At 42.4% G+C, this 18,164-nt stretch overlaps 1 protein-coding gene across 4 annotated transcripts in view; it reads right to left on the bottom strand.

Moving 5' to 3' along the window:
• Positions 1 to 18,164, bottom strand: part of adgrl2a (adhesion G protein-coupled receptor L2a) — a 797,903-nt gene that overhangs the window by 720,371 nt on the left and 59,368 nt on the right. The window lies entirely within an intron of this gene.

Below are 18,164 nucleotides of genomic sequence, written 5' to 3'. Positions count from 1 at the left end.
TTACCACCCCAATGGGATTACCACTACGCAACGATGGCTGCTAACAAAGCCAGAGGCCAGTTAGCTCAGATGGCTAGAAGGCAGATATGTGATGAATGGTTATGCCAACACTGAGTTTAATTCCTATGGTAGCTGAGGTTAGCATGAAGGACTCTTGCGGCCATGAATAGACTTTGCAATTTATATATCAGTTGTTCTCGGCCACCTACAAGGAAGTGAAAAGCACCTGGAGAAGAGGCAGAAACAAACAACCAGGTCTGAGAAGGAAAATGAATCATCTCAGCAAACCCTGTGGATGGACGGCATTGAATTGCCTTTCCAGTTTTTCCCTCCACCCTTAACACCAATGTTTATTTGGTGGTCTGGGTCTGTTTGTATTTAGGTAAGGGAGGTTAAAGTTTTAACTAGTAGAGGTATGTATCAATGATCCATAATTATTTACCTGTCGCCAGAATCTATTTATTTATAATAAATAGGAACTCTTGTTAAGTATAAGAACCTGGTTTTCTGTTAACCAAAGCTTAAAAAGATGGATCAATTTTGGAATGTTGCTTACTTTGATAAAATCTTTATCTTGTTCGATACCTCTGGGAAACTTGTTTCTTATTTTTTCTGGTATGCTATCCCAGACAAACTGTACTTTAATCACATCTTTCAAATTACTTAAATTGGTATCATACATAGTTTGGTTTATTCTATTTTTACTCCATTTGTTTTGAAGAATAACCTTCCATTTTATCGTCAAGACTAAAGCTGCAGCATAGTGTGCGAGTGTGCGAGTGAAAGACCATCTTGTTGAAACCAAATTTTTAAAAAAAAATCTATCAAACCGAATTTCAGTTTGGGATCTAATTTGTCCAGTAATAACACTGGACAATAACACAATGCAAGAAATCAACTCATGTGACTTTGCTAAGTACATGTCAGTTTTAAATAGGCTGTACATTTATGTCTAAGTACAACAGGAACAAGGTCCTAATTTCAGGGGAGAAATGGGAACAGAAGAAAATCATAAAATCCCAGAAATCAGAAATGTAATTTCCATCGTTTTGAATGTATCAAAATGATTTACGTTAAGGACTGAGAAAAAAAACATTCAATTGCATTTTTCATATATAAAAAAAACACATGCTGTGTCTAATGTGCATAAATGATGCTTTGATGGTTCAAACTTTAATTTTCATGCTGTTACAATTATGAGGTTTATCAGATGGTTATGTTTCGGGGCGGTGTCTTTAAGCTATAATGAAGCACGTCTTTTGATCTGTTCTGAAGCCTGGCTATCAAATAGTTGGGGTAGTTTCACTGTTGGAGATGAAATGCATGGTTCCTACACTTGGGAAACAATGTCAGCAACCTGAGTGCAAAGTCCCAGAAAAATGCCAAGTTGTAAATGGTGTTTCAAAGTTCTCCATTGGTTTCCAAGACAAAAATATTGGATCTCAAAGATACTTTCTCAGAATTTGAACATTTATTTGGATTTCTGAATATTGAACTATGGGCAGATAGGCTCCCTGCAGTGTGGAAACAGGCCAGTGAAATAAGTCCACACCAACCCACTGAAGAGCATTCCACCCTGACCCATCTGCCTACCCTATTCCCCGTAACCCTGCATATACAAAGTCCCTGATAATCCACCATGCTTTGAGATTGGCTCCAAGAGGAAAGTGATTTCTTGAAAAAAAAAATCGCTGAAAACTCAAAGACTAGGCTTTCTGTCAGGATCCAGCAGAGGAAAAGCAACTCTAGGTAGGAAGGTGCCCTAGTTCACCATAGAGAAACACAAATAGGAGTTCAAATACAGACAGAAAAGACCAAATTCACTCGGAGTTAAAATGAGCCTGGAAGATTCCCTTCTACAGGAAAAAAAAACTCACTGCAAAAGGATAACTGTAAGGTCAAACATTCTTAGGTTGAGAAATAATAATAGTAATAGAAATAAATCCTCAGGTACCAATCATCTCAGACGAGTTCTGGACACTGAATGTCTTCTTAAAAGTTAGTGTAAAGTGTATCCTGAAATTTAGAATTTCCAAAAACGTGCAGGTTAGGTGGATTGGCCATGTTAAATTTCCCACAGTGTCCAGGGAGGTTAGATGGACTGGCCATGAGAAATGCAGGGTTATAGGGATAGGCTGGGGGTGTGGGGCTGGATGGGATGCTCTTTGGAGGGTCAGTGTGAACTCAATGGGCCAAAAGGCCTACTTCCATACAAGAGGGATTCTATGATATGTATGAAGTGTGTGTTGTAATTGTGCCAAAAGAAAAATTGGTACGTTCTGTTTTGTATTTTAGAGTGGAGGCTGACAAAAAGGATACCGTTTAGTCAATAGGTTGTAAGATTTTGGTTTACAGTAAAGGTCTTAAAAAAGAAAATCTTGTCATTCCACCTTTTCAGCTGTTAATTAAATGTTCAAATTTCTTGTTAAAAGTTACTTGGGTGCTACAGAGCTTGTGACGATACATCATGGAGGATGTAAAGAAGGAAAACAGCCCAGGGCTTTCCCTAGGCCTTAAAATGTTGATACTGATGTTGTCCAACTTTACAATACCATTCCAGCATGACTTAATTTGTTTCTCAGGTGTTATTTGCTGACTCATGAAAATCATGTTTCTGAGCTGCGTTCAAAACAGCTTAGTCAAGGAGAAGATAAAGATAAAAACGGTCTTTAGCCTCAGAATTCAAAAGTAACATTAATTATCATACTTCACGATGAAAAATGCTGCAGTATGTTGCCATTATAAATATACCAGGCTCTGATCTATATAGTTACATTAGATGAGGACTAATCTGATTTCTTCAAGTCCATGTGCTCTTGTGAGTCATTCAGCCTGTTCCAACTCTGCCTGAACACTAATATGTACATCCAGTGATATGCAGCTCTGTGACATCATAAGGATGTTCCAGGGTCCTGAAACAAATCTAGCACAACTTGATGTTATGTTAACAGCATCCATCCAAAGTATTGACTTTGGCCATAATTCTCCACCCAACACCTTAATCCAAATACTCAGTTTTCAAGTTGTGGTACATTACTTCTTAGGGTTGACACAGCAATAACTGGGGCTCAGAATTAAGGGACAAGTTGTGCGATTGGTAGCAACATTGTTTCATTAGTCAAATATGGACGGAGGCTAAATCGGGAAAAGTTGGTCTTGTTGGAGCGTTCAATAAAGACTTTGCCCTGCAAGCATGCTCATAGCAATCGAATTCCCGAAGCTCAATGGGTCTGGTTCATGTGAATCAATGACCAACAGTAAAAGGAGGCTCCTTTCCATTATCTAACATTGCTGCAAGCAAAGCCTGCTTTTTAACTTCAAACTTGAGAGCAAAATCTAAACTGGCACTGGTTCAAAGAAGAGCAGCAGAGGTCTCCTGGTATTTTGTCCATTATCTATCCTCACACAAAATCGTCAAAAAAAATTGTCAGGGACTTTCACATTTGCTGTGAGTTAGCCATTTGCTACATGGTCTTCCATTGCAACAGATTTCTTCAAAAGTGATTCCCTGGTTGCAAAAGGCATTGTACATCCTGACACCATGAAAGGAGCAATAGAAATGTTTGTCCATTAAGAAAGAATGGCAGGGGAGGGGGGGGGGTGGAAAGAGTCACTGGTGGGTTAAGCACTGCTTATCTAACTGCCCTTGAATCACTGATGGTGAGCTGCCTTCTCAGTACCTGGATGGAAACGGTTAAAAAGGTAACAATTTCACTTTGGGTTTGGAGATTAGATAACTAATTTAGGGAAAGCAAATCATTTGAGAGAACAGCCCATTACTGATTTTTTCAGAGAAAATTAATTCACAGATATGGGCATCTCTGGCTGGACCAGCTTTATTTACCATTCCTAATTGCCGAAAAGCCAATTAAGAGTCACCTGCATCATTGTGGGTCTGGAGTTACCATCGTGCAGACTGGGTAAGGATGGCAGATTTCCCTTCCCTAAAAAGGGCATTGGTGAACCAGATCAGATTTTGACAATTACCAACATTAGACTTTTAATTTCAGATTTTTAATACAAATTAAATTCCACCATGACAGGATTTGAACCCAGGCCCCCAGAACATCGTTTAGATCACTGAATTAATAACCGAGCAGTAACACCACTAATCTATTACCTCCCCTATATCTAAAGAAATAGAATATAGAATTACTACCTTTATAACCGTTGAGACAGGATTACACATCTGGTTTTGCACATGAATTTAGTGTTGCATACAAACAATCCTCACATCATGGGAATAAATGTAACCTTAAAGACCGAAGGCCTTGCTATCTTAAGTAGTCCATCTCTCTTTTACAAACCGCAGTTAATATCGAATTCTCTATTTGACTCGTCTACTCCCAAATGCCTTTGCATTTTTCCTCTATCTTCTGCTGTTAAGAAACATTGTATTGCAGCTTCACCATCGACAGCAAGAGTTTTGACATATATTTTCCCTCTTCAAAATGCAGACGCCCTATGATCAGCTGTCCAAATGCCGATCAGATAGCCTAGTACTGTACAATCTGTGCAAATTACATCTGCAAACCCCCTGTGCACAGGTACAGACTGATTTTACCAACAGTCATTGAGAGAGCCCAAAATAGAGCAATTTTATCTGGGCTAGTGCCCAAGATCTGCTAGACATACATATATAATTATTTTGAATGATTTATTTCGAGGCCTTCAATGATGAACAGCTTTGAATTAATAATTCAGCAGCACTAATCATTAGTCTATTTTTCAAAACTCTTATTTGTCTTCCTCTCAAGCAGAACACATTAACTTTGTGTGCAGTGAATGTAATAAAACAAGACTCAATATTTTTTAAAGCCCTTTCAAGGAAATGCATTATATTATTTATCCAAATTATAATTTTCATAAATTAAATTTTCTAGTTTAGCAGATTTAAACTTGTTTAAATGTAAATTAGATTCATGTTTAAATGCAAAATTAATTACTGCTTTCCAACGTCAGAGCTTCTTCAGTGCAATTCTGAATTGCATTTCAGAACAAATTAACTCTTAGCATCCTATGCATTTGTTGACACACTCTACTGTGATATACCATGATCCATTGGTGAAGTGGCTTCCACATCACTGGAAAGGCCTCATGAGATTCAGGGTTCAGTCCTGCACCAAGAACAATGGTTCACCATGAGAAAAAAACTCCAGTGAGAAGCCGCCACATCTACAGAGGGATAACATACTACACGGCAGAATGGAAGAAAATTGCCAAAGAGGTGATGGAAAGGGATCAAGAGGTGGACATACTCCCCATGTCCTGGAACGGTGGCTCAGTGGTTAGCACTGTTGCTTCACAGTGCTAGGTACCCAGGTTTGATACCAGCCTCGGGCGACTATCTGTGCGGAGTTTGCACATTCTCCCTGTGTGTGCGTGGGTTTCCTCTGGGTGCTCCAGTTTCCTCCCACAGTCCAAAGGTGTGCAGGTTAGGGTGGATTGACCATGATGCCACTAAGCCATCGTGCCAGCCATAAACTGATAGAAGAATGGAACCATACACCTGGTAACACTCTGCATGACAAACCGGCTGATTAACCAAGTGAGTTAACCACCACCCAAGGTCAAGTAAGTAAGGAGCATCCTGAGTAAGTTAGACAAAGACCAAGCAAAGAATCTCGGCAGAAAGACAACTGAAAGATTTTGGGGCCAGTTCATCAGGTATATTCAAGAGGGAGCTGGACGTGGCCCTTGTGGTTAAAGGGAACAAGGGGTATGGGGAGAGGGCGGGAATGGGATACTGAGATTGCAAGATCATCCATGATCATATTGAATGGTGGTACTGGGGTGGCACGGTGGCTCAGTGGTTAGCACTGCTGCCTCACAGCGCCAGAGACCCAGGTTCATTTCCTACCTCAGGCGACTGACTGTGTGGAGTTTGCACAATCTCCCAGTGTCTGCGTGGGTTTCCTCCAGGTGCTCCGGTTTCCTCCCACAGTCCAAAAAAATGTGCAGGCCAGGTGAATTGGCCATGCTAAATTGCTCATAGTGTTAGGTAAATGGGTCTGGTTGGGTTGCGCTTCGGCGGGTCGGTGTGGACTTGTTGGGCCGAAGGGCCTGTTTCCACACAAAGTAATCTAACCTAATCTAAAATGGCCAACTCCTGAATAATGTTCCAAAATAGATGAGCACTTTTGGAGGGGGGAGGAGCAAGAATAAAGTGATATGAGATGCCAAAGAAGCCAGAATTTGGACATAAGTTTAAAAAAATACTCAGCTCAGAGATTTGTAGATCTGGAGGTAATAGCAATCATGAAGGGCTTGGAAATTGAGGGCAAAATTCTTAAATTTGAGGTGTTGTTGGATGTTATAAAGACAGTGGTGCAGGTGAAGAGTACTCAGTGAGAGCTAGGATACAGGCAGAGGTTTGGAGAATCTGAAATTTCCTGATGCAGGTTGGCCAGGAGCAGACCTGACTGAGTCACAGTCACACCGCACTGGAACCAAAACAGAAATTGCTGGAGAAACTCACGTAGTCGGACAGCATCTGTGCAGAAAAAAACAAAGTTCACGTTTTGAGTCTAATGTGACTCTCCTTCAGTCACTTCACTGCTGATTCACTCAAGAGCAAGTCAGTACACATAAAACTGACATTTTGTGAAGATAAAAAATATTGTGTAAAACCTAAGTCTGATTATTAACCACAATCTCAGTGATTAAATTAGTCACGTTCTGGGCCTACATTTCCAAATTGGACCAAAGGATTTTTTTTGTCAGCCCAGTATATAAATAATTCTATTACGCCTCATTGAACCCTGTCTGTTCATTGGGCGAGTTTTCCACTTCATTAAGAATGTTCAATTTGGTCAGAGGCCACTTTTGAGTCAGATTTGATAAACCACCTATACACATGGGTCACAATGCAACTAAATCAAACACCAACACATGGCTAGAACCAGATCCTTGAAAACCAAAGGATTTCTTCAAAAAAAAAACTCATACACAAACGCAGACACAAGCAGTTGTTAAATAGCAGAAACACATGGGGTCATGTATGGTACAGTGGAACAAAGATTAGGTAAATACACAAGGGATTGATCTGAACATCTTATCTTCAGCAAGTTTACCTTCAACTATTCCCCTGATGCACTACACACATCAGTCGAGTTATTGCTTAAGTAATGGTTATAGATATGTGTACAAAAACACTCCATAGAGAATCACACAGGCAACTCCCTCACAGGTACTTCCCCAATGACATTTTACTCTCTTCCCATGTTTATACCCTTGGGCTTTTTTGCTCAACTATCTTGTTGTAATTGCAACACATGGAGCTCAGTTCCATCAGGCATGGTGTGTCAACTCCAGATGTGGCCTTGCTATCCCCCATCACTTTGCTTTTCAATTTAGATCCTGGGGTATTCAAGACTATTGAGTGCCCAAGCTGGGGTAGAGGACATTGCATTTCCAGCTCTGACCTTGTCTTCACCTTCAAGTCTGGAAGTTCGCACAGTTTCATTGAACCATACTGTACCCCATTCAGTCCATCAAGTCTGTGCCATCAAAAGTATATCACTACCTATATTAATACCAACTTACCCACACCAGGCCCATTCTGAAGAGAAAAGAGTCGACACTGGTGAGTTTATATTTCCCCCCCCCTTTCTGGCCAGTGTGTGTGGAGACCACTCAGCAATCAAACAGTGGGGACAGGATCAAATTATTGACATTAAACCCTACTTCAGGAAGGGCTCATGCCCGAAACGTCGATTCTCCTGCTCCTTGGATGCTGCCTGACCTGCTGCGCTTTTCCAGCAACACATTTTCAGCTCTGATCTCCAGCATCTGCAGTCCTCACTGTCTCCATTAAACTCACATGGAAGAGATGGAGGGGTGGAAGGTTCAGTTGACAAGGAGGAAAGGGTTTTCAGAATAAATAACTGCTCTGCAGGGAGATGACTGGGTCTCTCCTGCAATTCAGTTGTTGTAATGCCACCTCTGAGACAGGAGGTCATGGATTCAAGTTCCGACTACAGAGAGGAGCATAAAGAGGCTACCTCTCCAGTGGAGTAAGGCACTGTCACATAAACATCTGTTCTGAAATTTAGTACATCAGAAGTGTTATCCAGGCTGGTGCCAAACAAATCCTATGACCCTAATATGAAGCAGAACAGGCAAGTATATCTTGACTAAGAGCACTCCTTCTCAGTTGGTCATTAGCACACTTCCATTTCTGGGAGCTTGCTGTGCATAAATTGGCATGCACTTCAAAAGTGACTGTAAAGTACTCTGGAAAACCCTGTGGTCATGAAAGTCATTTGCCTAATCCACCTTCATCAAGCAAGACTGTGTGTTCACCAGACAGCACAATAGTGCAGAAGGAAATTGGCAAGCAGAAAAATTGAAAAGCAATAGATCTATTCTGGCATGGTGGCTGAGTGGTTAGCACTGCAGCCTCACAGCACCGGACACCCAGGTTTGATTCCACCCTCGGGCGACTGTCTGTTTTTCACAGTCACCCAGTCTGTGTGGGTTTCCTCCGCGTGTGCTCTGGTTTCTTCCCACAGTCCAAAGATGTGCGGTTTAGGTGGATTGGCCATGCTAAATTTCAGCATCATCATCATAGAATCCCCAGTGTGGAAACAGGCCATTTGGCCTAACAAGTCCACACTGACCCTCCAAAGAGTATCCTACCCAGACCTATTCCTGTTACCCTGCATTTTTCATGTCCTGCATGTTTGTCAAAGTGGAAGATTTTCATCACAGAATCCCCATAGTGTGGAAACAGGCTATTCAGCTCAACAATTGCCCCATAGTGTCCAGGGATGTGTAAATTAGGTGGATTAGCTAAATTGGCCATTATGTCCAGGGTGTATTATCCAGGTATACCTTAGGAAGTGGGGGAAAAGAGACTACAGGTGCCCAGATTTTACTGTTTTGTGGTAACCTTTGGTGCCCAGGTATCTGTCAGGATGATTAGATTAGATTAGATTAGATTACGTACAGTGTGGAAACAGACCCTTCAGCCCAACAAGTCCACACCGACCCTCTAAAGAGCAACCTACCCAGACCCATTCCCCTACATTTACCCCTTCACCTAACACTATGGGCAATTTAGCATGGCCAATTCACCTAACCTGCACATCTTTGGACTGTGGGAGGAAACCGGAGCACCCGGAGGAAACCCACACAGACACGGGGAGAATGTGCTAACTCCACACAGACAATAGCCATTGATGCTAAATCAATGCAAGTGCATCCAGGGTTACCTCCAGAGGTGCCAATATATGGAAGATGTTGGGCGGGAAAATGTACTTATGTCCACTTCAACTTAAAATGAACAGGAATGTACATGAACAGAATCAAGCTTAGGTATGAGGATGCTGTTGGGTGAACAGATCCCGAAAAAGCAGTGCACTCACAAGTGAGCAATAGTGGCAGTGAAGATGCAAGCAGCTCATTGGAAAACAATACCATCGGGAGATATTGGCAGGTGGGAAAATCATACAGGATTATATTTACTAGTGTGCAGATTCCACAATCAGGAAAACAGAAGCAAGTGACATTGCATGGGTACTGTAGACTGTATATTAAATAACAACAGGGCAACTCAAATATTGTAGTCATACAGCATGGAAACAGACCGCTTGATCCAACTAATCCATGCTGACCACAATCCCAAACTAAACTAGTCCCACTTGCCAGTATTTGGCCTGTATCCCTCCAAATGTTTCTTATTCATGTATATATCCGAATGTCTTTTAAACATTTTAACTGTACCTGCATCCATCACTTCCTCTGGAAGTTCATTCCACACACAAACCACTCTAAAAAAGTTGCCCCTCTTGTCTTTCTCCTCTCACCTTAAGAATATGTCCTCTAGTCTTGAAAGTCCCCCACCCTAGGGAAGAGACACCTTCCACACACCTAATGTATACCCTTCCTGACTTTATAAATCTCTATAAAAGGTCACCCATCAAACTCTGCATGCCAGTGAAAAAGATCCCAGGCTATTCAGCCTCTCCGCTTTACGAAGTTTTAAAACAAATTACATTTACTTCACTGGAAAAAGTAATACATGTTGCCCATATGTTTTGGGAAAATCTCCAAGCCTTGCACTTTTAAAAACAAAATCATTCCAGAGTTTACTACGTGGCACCACTGCACCCAATCAGAGTTGACACGCCAACCAATCTGCACCTGTTTTCTTCTGCAATATAAACAATTGTAACCGCTTTGAAATTTGTCATTCTTGCATTTGTCCTGATGAGTGCCAGACAAAAAGCTTTCGCAACATCTAAGTTCTGAACTATATTTATGTCACAACTTCCATTGCATTACAAAGTACTTTACAGTTAATTATTGTTGAAGTGTAGTCACTAAAGAGTATGAAGTTGTTCTGATGAAACTATCGACCTGAAGTGTTAACACCATTGAATACTCCACTGATGCTGTCTGATCTGTTGGGTGTTTCTACTATTTTCATTTCTCCAATTAAAAAGTAATTTTCATTTCATGGTCACCCCGTTTTAATACTTATGTAAAGCTTTATTGTTTGCTATTTTAGCTCAAAACATTAAAGAATTATTTGAGAAAGTGTAGTCAAAAGATGTCACACAATAGATATTTAGTGTTTGGCACAGTGTGAATTCTTTATTGTTTCAGATCAGTTTATGTTTGGGATTTGGAGACATTTCCTTAACAATTAATACCTGACAACACTGCAATTAAGTACACAGTTTGATTTAAGTCAGAAGTCTGCAAGTTCTGAAGTGGTAAACAAAAATTTAAACTGTTGAATTTTAAAATAAGAAAATTAACCCTGAAATGAAGTTATTCCTCTCTCATTCAAATGTGGGTTACAACAAACCCCAGGTTTAACAACATGAAGAACTTGAAACTTTAAAAATTGAAATGGGATGTCGTGAATCACAAATTTGGAGCAAAGTGTCAACACACTATAAAGAATGTTATGAAGGTATTCAGCAAGTTCAGGCAGACTCTGCCAAGAGGAACAAAGAGAGAAAGGAACACAACAAATTGAAAAATACTGTGGATGTTGGAAAAAAATCAAATTGCTGGAGAAACTCAGCAGGTCTGGTAGCATCTTTAGAGAGAAACAGAGTGAAGTGTTGAAGCCGTCCTCTCTGGAACATGATTAAGGCTTCAGGTGGATGACCTTGCATCAGAAAAAGTTAAATGACTTGAAATGCATATTCCAAGTTGATTTCTCGTACACCTCAAAAACGTTTCTAACATCTTTGAGATCACCATTATTCAGTACTTTACCAAGCTAAAAAAAAAAACTATAGTTATAGTTATCATAGTTATAGTCATTGAGGCCTACTGTTCCGAGAAAGGCCCTTTGGCCCATCGACGAGGAGAAAGTGAGGAGTGCAGATGCTGGAGATCAGAGTCAAAAAGTGCAGCACTGGAAAAGCACAGCAGGTCAGGTAGCGTCCGAAGAGCGGGGTCCTCAGATGCTGCCTGGCCTGCTATGCTTTTCCAGCGCCACACTTTTTGACTTTGGCCCATTGAGTCTCGGCTAATTGAAAACAACTCAGCACCTGGCTCCACTGACCTCCTGGCCTACTCTGCCCCAGAGAGGCCACGTTTACTTTTTTTTGTTTCTTTTTACTCATTTAGGAGAGTTATAGAGCACTGAAACAGACCCTTTGGTCAAACTAGTCCATGTCGACCAAGTTTCCCAAACTAAACAAATCTAATTTGCCTGCATTTGGCCCGTATCCCTCTAAATCTTTCCTAACCATGGAGCTGCCCAAATATCTTTTAAACGTTGTAACTGTACCTGCCTCGACCAATTCCTCTGGCAGTTCATCCCACACATGAACCACCATCTGTGCGAAAAAGTTGCCCCTCAGGTCCTTTTTAAAATCTTCTTTCTCTCACCTTAAAATCATACCTGAACTGTCTAATTTTGAATTCCCCCATCCTAGGGAAAAGGCATTTGCTATTCATCTTATCTATGCCCATTAAAAGTCCAAGCCTATCGAGCCTCTCCTAGTAACTCAAACCCCCTGGTCCCGGTGACATCCTGGGAAATCTTTTCTGCACTAATTTCTAATTTAAGAATACCCTTTCAATAGTAGGGCCATCAGAACTGTATACCATATTCCAAAAGTAGCCTCACCAATGTCCTGTACAACTGCAACATGACAGCCCAACCCCTGCACTCAATGGTTTGGCAATGAAGGCAAGTATGCAAATTGTCACGTCTGCAGGAGTTTGCTCCTCTTTTATTGGCCGTCCCTAGTTGCCGTTGAGAAGGTGGTGGTGAGCTGCCTTCTTGAACTGCTGCAGACAGACATTGTGTTGGAGGTTAATCCACAATTCCATGAGGGAGGGAATTCCAGGATTTCGACCTGGTGGCATATCATTGCAGGTTATTGCAGAGACTCAGTTCTGTCTCCTCATTGAGGACTCCTTCCATTATTTTGTGGAGCGTTCCCACCATGTGAAATGGGTGGACACTTTGAATGGATCTCGCTACTCAAAGCTGGTTATCCATTAAGCACAGTGGGCTATAAGTATTTATTTTTTCCTCAGTCACCCAAGTTATATTCTTTTCCCCCTTTATCCTCCACCACTAAATCACCCAATTCCCTAATCGATGACCAATTAACTTGCAAAGTCCGTCAGGGCCAGAGCAATGCCACCAAGACTGAGGGCACAACAGGGAGGTCGGAGGAGACTAAGTCAAAGTTCATAGAATCCTATAGTGTAGAAGTAGGTCATTCAGCCCATTGAGTCCACACTGACCCTCCCAAGTACATCCCATCCGGACCCATCTCCTTACCCTATCCCTGCAACCCTGCATTCCCCAATGGCTAACCCACCTACATCCTTAGACACTATGGGCAATTTAGCTTGGCACATCCCCCACAACCCTGCTGTGGTGCCCAGCTCTCATGCCAAAGGACAAGCATGATGGGAGTGATGGCTCCCACATGCTTTTGACGATGCTTCACCCCAGAAGAAGTTGATCCCGCTGCACAACTGGGCCTCATGGAGTCCACGATTGGGTTTTAGTCAGTTCCTTCGAGAAACCAGCTCAGTTGGGAATATGCCAGCCGAGGAAATTTCCTGAGAAGCCAGCATGCATTCCCCCCTCCCCCCCCACCTTAACCATGCCGCTCAACATCACTCCCATCAGGCACCACCCGCACCTCATAACCAATTCTCCCTGAATCCTATCCCCAAGCTCCCCATGAAGAGGTCTCTGGAAAATTCACCCCCACATCACCCTGACCGATTGAAAAATTAAATCACAATTTCTTCACACAGGGAGTTCAGGTCAACTACATATCTCTGGTTTCAATGCTAGAGGGATTAATCTTAGGAAATATAAGTATTTTTACTCCAAACCTTCAGCATTGTATCACTATTGCAGAATCTTTCACTTTCCCACAATGTGATTCCTTTCTAAAAAAAAAGAGGTCACATATGTTCCTGCACAACAGTTGACACATGTGACAGTTTCTGGGTAAAATAAGCATATCTCATTAAATAAATTCATAACTCAACCAAGCATTAAATGCTATCATTTGCTGCTCGGATGACTGAGCTGTGTTTATTCTGGATGAGTAACGTGTTGGTACAGGAAATACTTCACTCTCCTCTGTCTCGACTTTTTAAATTATATTTTCACCGCACTTGCCTTGTCTGAAACATGGTCTCACTCCCCTACCAATGGATGCTCAGTCTTCAGAAAAGGATACAGCACCGGAGGAGGCCATTCAGCCCTACGTGCCTAAGTCAGCTCATTCTTGAATCTATTTCATTAACAGGACCATGAGACATACAGTAGGCCACTCAGCTCTACCATTGGATCATAACTTAGCTGATCTGAATGTGATCTTATCTGCACTTTCCTAATCGCTTCCAAACCCTTCGTTCCCTCATTGACAGGGACAAAAGGAGCCAAGTTAGGCCATTCAGTTCTATGGCCATGTTCAGTGACAGCATGACTGATCTGATCAGCTTTCCCTTTCTCACAGCTCTGTCAATTTTACCCCTCAAAATATTGATCCGACACTCTTCCGAATGACATCATTCCCTGTCCTCCCATCATCCTTTCACACAGAATATTCCAGACCATGGCAGCTCACTGTGAAAAACAAAGCCCTTTATCGGAATGACAGAATGAGGACATTCGGCCTGTCATGTGTTGGAAGGAGCAATTCAACATCCTCCACCGTCTCTCTGCTGTTATCGGTCTTCTTCCTTTTCAGATTAGATTCCCTACAGTGTGGAAACAGGCCCTTCAGCCCAACCAGTCCACACCGACCCTCCAAAGAGTAACCCACCCAAACCCACTTCCCTCTGACTAATTGATCTAACACAATTTAGCATGGCCAATTCACCTGACCTGTACATCTTTGGACTGTGGGAGGAAACCGGAGCACCCAGAAGAAACCCATGCAGACACAGGGAGAATGTACAAACTCAACACAGTCATCCGAGGCTGGAATCGAACCTGGGACCCTGGTGCTGTGAGGCAGCAGTGCTAACCACTGAGCCACTGTGCCACCACAATGCATCCTTGAATGGCTCAATCAAACCTGGCTTCACCACTCTCTGGCAACGCCTTTCCGGACCCTCACCCAGTCACCTTTCTCCAAGTGCCACCATTGCTTTTTTTTTTGTCAGTAACCCACATCCATGCTCTCTGGTTCTCAATCATTCCTCCAAAAGGGACAATTTCGCTCAGTTTTGCCAAACCCCTACAATTTTAGGAACCTCCTGGAGACCTCTCCTTCCAAGGGCAGATGTGTCAACTTCACAAAATCCCTACAGTGGGGAAGCTGGCCATTTGGCCCATTGAGTCCGCACTTAGCCTCCAAAAGAGCATCCCACCCAGACCCAGGTCCCTACCCAATAACTCCATATTTCCCATGGCTAACTCACCAAGCCTGGATATCCCCTGGATACTACAGGAAATTGACTAATCCAACCGACCTGCACATCTTTGGACTGTGAACCAAAATGACAGCACCAGAGGAAATTCTCACTTAGGCACAGGGGCAAATTCCATACAGTCGCCAAAGGGTGGAATCAAACCCAAGTCTCTGGTGCTGCGAGGCAACAGTGCTAAGCAATGAGCCACCGTACCACGCCTAATCTTAAACTTCTCTAATCTACACATGCATGAAGTTCCTCAGCTCCAAAAGCATTCTTGTGAACCTCTTCAAATGTAAGAGATCTTTGGTCAGAAGATCTCCTCGTGGGTCTGCTCCAGGGTCTGGCCAAAATGGCCATAAACAGGTCCAGGTAGCGGGCCATGGAGGGGTTCATTTTGGCCGATAGCCTGACCCTTTTCTGTGGTTACGTTCAAGCGTGGGTGACCCTAGAGAAGGAGCACATTGTCTCTACCAACACCCTCGAGCTGTTCACTAAGAGGTGGGCACTGCAGGGAGTGGAGTGTCTTATTTCCCCTTCCAACTCTATTTTGATTTAATCGCTGCCCTCCCCTTCACATTTTGATCATGCAGCATTGTCCTTTGATGAGATGGGCACTGCTTGTCACTGGCCACTCGGCTGTTAAATAAAAGGTAAAAGATGCAAGGTGTGGAGGGACTGCCTTATGCAGAAAGGTTGAACAGGTTGGGCTTGTCCTGATTGGAGTTTAGCAGAATGGGAAGTGACCTTATTGAAACATAAAAGATTCTGAGGGAATTTAGAGTCAGAGAGATGTAAAGCTCGGAGGGAGACCCTTCAGTCTAACAAGTCCATGTCAACCAAATACCCTAAATTAATCTAGTCCCATTTGCCAGCATTTGTCCCATATCCCTCTAAACCCTTCCTAGCCATGTACCCATCCAGCAGCCTTTAAAATGTTGTAATTGTACCAGCCTCCACCACGGGACCTGAAGGGTTACACCCGAAACGTCGACTTCTCCACCTCCTGATGCTGCCTGGCTTGCTGTGTTCTTCCAGCCTCCTACGTGTCTACTTTTGATCTCAGTGAATGGTGGAGCAGACTCGATGGGCTGAATGGCCTAACTTGTGGTCCTATATCTTATGGTCTACTTTTCTGCTTATCCGGAAAGGGTTTACGGAACTTCTATTTAATATCTCATCAAAAATTGACACCACCGACAGTATGTCACTCCCTCAGCGCTGAGCCTCTGACACTCCCTTAGTACTGACCCTGTGAAAGTGCAACACTCCCTCAGCACAGCACTAGGTGCATCAGCCTTGATTTTATGATCTTTCCTCTGGCCGAGGGCTTGAACTTGTGACCTTCTGACTTTGAGATTAGAGTGAAGAAGAGATAGCACTCATGACAAATGAAATACAGTCTGACAGCAGCAGTCTGAAATTTCATGTGTTAACAATCAGCTTTTACAACAGCAATATTACAATTACGTTCCAGGATAATCATGAAAATTAAGCGTGATGGAAATGGATGAACAGAGAAAAGGCTGCAAAGTGTGCTCTTTGCACAAGGATTCCAAATCCCTGGAGGCCACAAAGTCAGCCAAACACCATGCTAATTATCCCTGATTAATACAATTAACACCATATCATTTACTCATGTATATTGATAAAATAGTTTGTTACTAAGTGATAAATTCAGAGGAGATACATTAGCCGCTCTCTGAGCTACAGACAGTCAAAGCTTTCACTGCTTTGATTCCTCAGGTATCAGTGATGCCTCACTTGGTAGGATTGTCGTCTGAGCAGAAGGTTGTGAGTTTGAGTCTTACTTCAGGAACTTTAGACAAAATGTCACCTAACACTGCTGGTGCTGCATTGAGATGCTGTTTCTTTCCAGAAGAAATTCAAAGACGTAGAAAATAGGAACAGAGGTAGGCAATTCGGCCCTTCAAGCCTGTTCCATCACTCAATGTGATCACAACTGATCACCCAACTCAGTCCTCTATTCCCACTTTCTCCCCATACCCTTTTATCCCTTTAGTTCTAAAAACTATATCTAACACCTTCTTGAAAACATTCAAATGATTTACATTTACTTGCATTTTGCCGCACTTGCACCAATGTGGAATGTGGTAAAAACAAAGACTGCAGATGCTGGAAACCAGATTCTGGATTAGTGGTGCTGGAAGAGCACAGCAGTTCAGGCAGCATCCAAGTAGCTTCGAAATTGACGTTTCGGGCAAAAGCCCTTCATCAGGAATGTTCCAAGTGCTTGAAAGCCAATCAAATACTGTTAAAATGGAATTACTTGTAACATTGTTATCATGGGTGTCTTATTTACAATGTGATAGTGATGTGGATTGAGGAATTATATTGTCTAGAATGTGGAGGATAACTGCAGTTTTTTTCTTTGAAAACATGTTGTTTTCCATCCTGCGGTCAAAATATCAGTGTGCCTTTAAGAAACATGCTCATAATTTCATTACGGTGTTGGGACATGTGGCCTGATGGTGTAATGGTTTCATACTCCATCTTACCTTGGATCACTGGAAGCATGGCACTACCTTGGTTTAATATTAGCTCAGGCACATAACATTAACTTAAGTGGCTGAAGTATATATTTACACATGACAGTTGTAACAAATGTCCATTGGATTCTTCAATACCACAATATCTATATCCAGTTCCTTTTATTACTGGGGATAATTTAAGCATTGCCACATCAGGTAAAACACCGAGCAGGCACACTCTCGGCAACACACGACATGGGATCTTCTACAACCAGGTGAGAAGGCAGACAATACTTCGGTTTAACACTTCATTGCTCAGATCATGCTTCACTCATCCAGTACTGCATTACAGTTTCAGCGTACAGTTTTGTGCTCAGATCCCAAATACCTGAGAATACTGGAATGGTCTGCACAGCGTGGATGTTGGGAAAATGTTTCCATTGGTAGGAGAGACTAGAACCTGAGGGCACAGCCTTAAAGGGAAGGCCCTTTGGAACCGAGATAAGGAGAAACATCTTCAGCCAGAGAGTGGAATCTATGGAATTCATTGTTACAGAAGGCTGTGGAGGCCAGGTCTTTTGAGTCTATTTAAGACAGAGAGAGATAGGTTCTTGATTGTCAAAAGGGATCAAGGGTTATGAGGAGAAAGCAGGAGAATGGGGTTGAGAAACTTATTAGCCATAATTGTATGGCAGAGCAGATTCAATGGGCTGAATGGCCTAATTTCTGCCCCTATGTCTTATGGTCTTGTGGCCTGTCCTCTGACTCCGAGGTGAAAGCAGTGTCAACTCATCCATGGCTGTCAAA

The sequence above is a fragment of the Chiloscyllium punctatum genome, chromosome 7, assembly GCF_047496795.1.
Source record: "Chiloscyllium punctatum isolate Juve2018m chromosome 7, sChiPun1.3, whole genome shotgun sequence".
Lineage (NCBI taxonomy): Eukaryota > Metazoa > Chordata > Chondrichthyes > Orectolobiformes > Hemiscylliidae > Chiloscyllium > Chiloscyllium punctatum.
The sequence above is the reverse complement of the archived record's forward strand: the minus strand, read 5'-3'. Positions and strand labels throughout refer to the sequence as shown.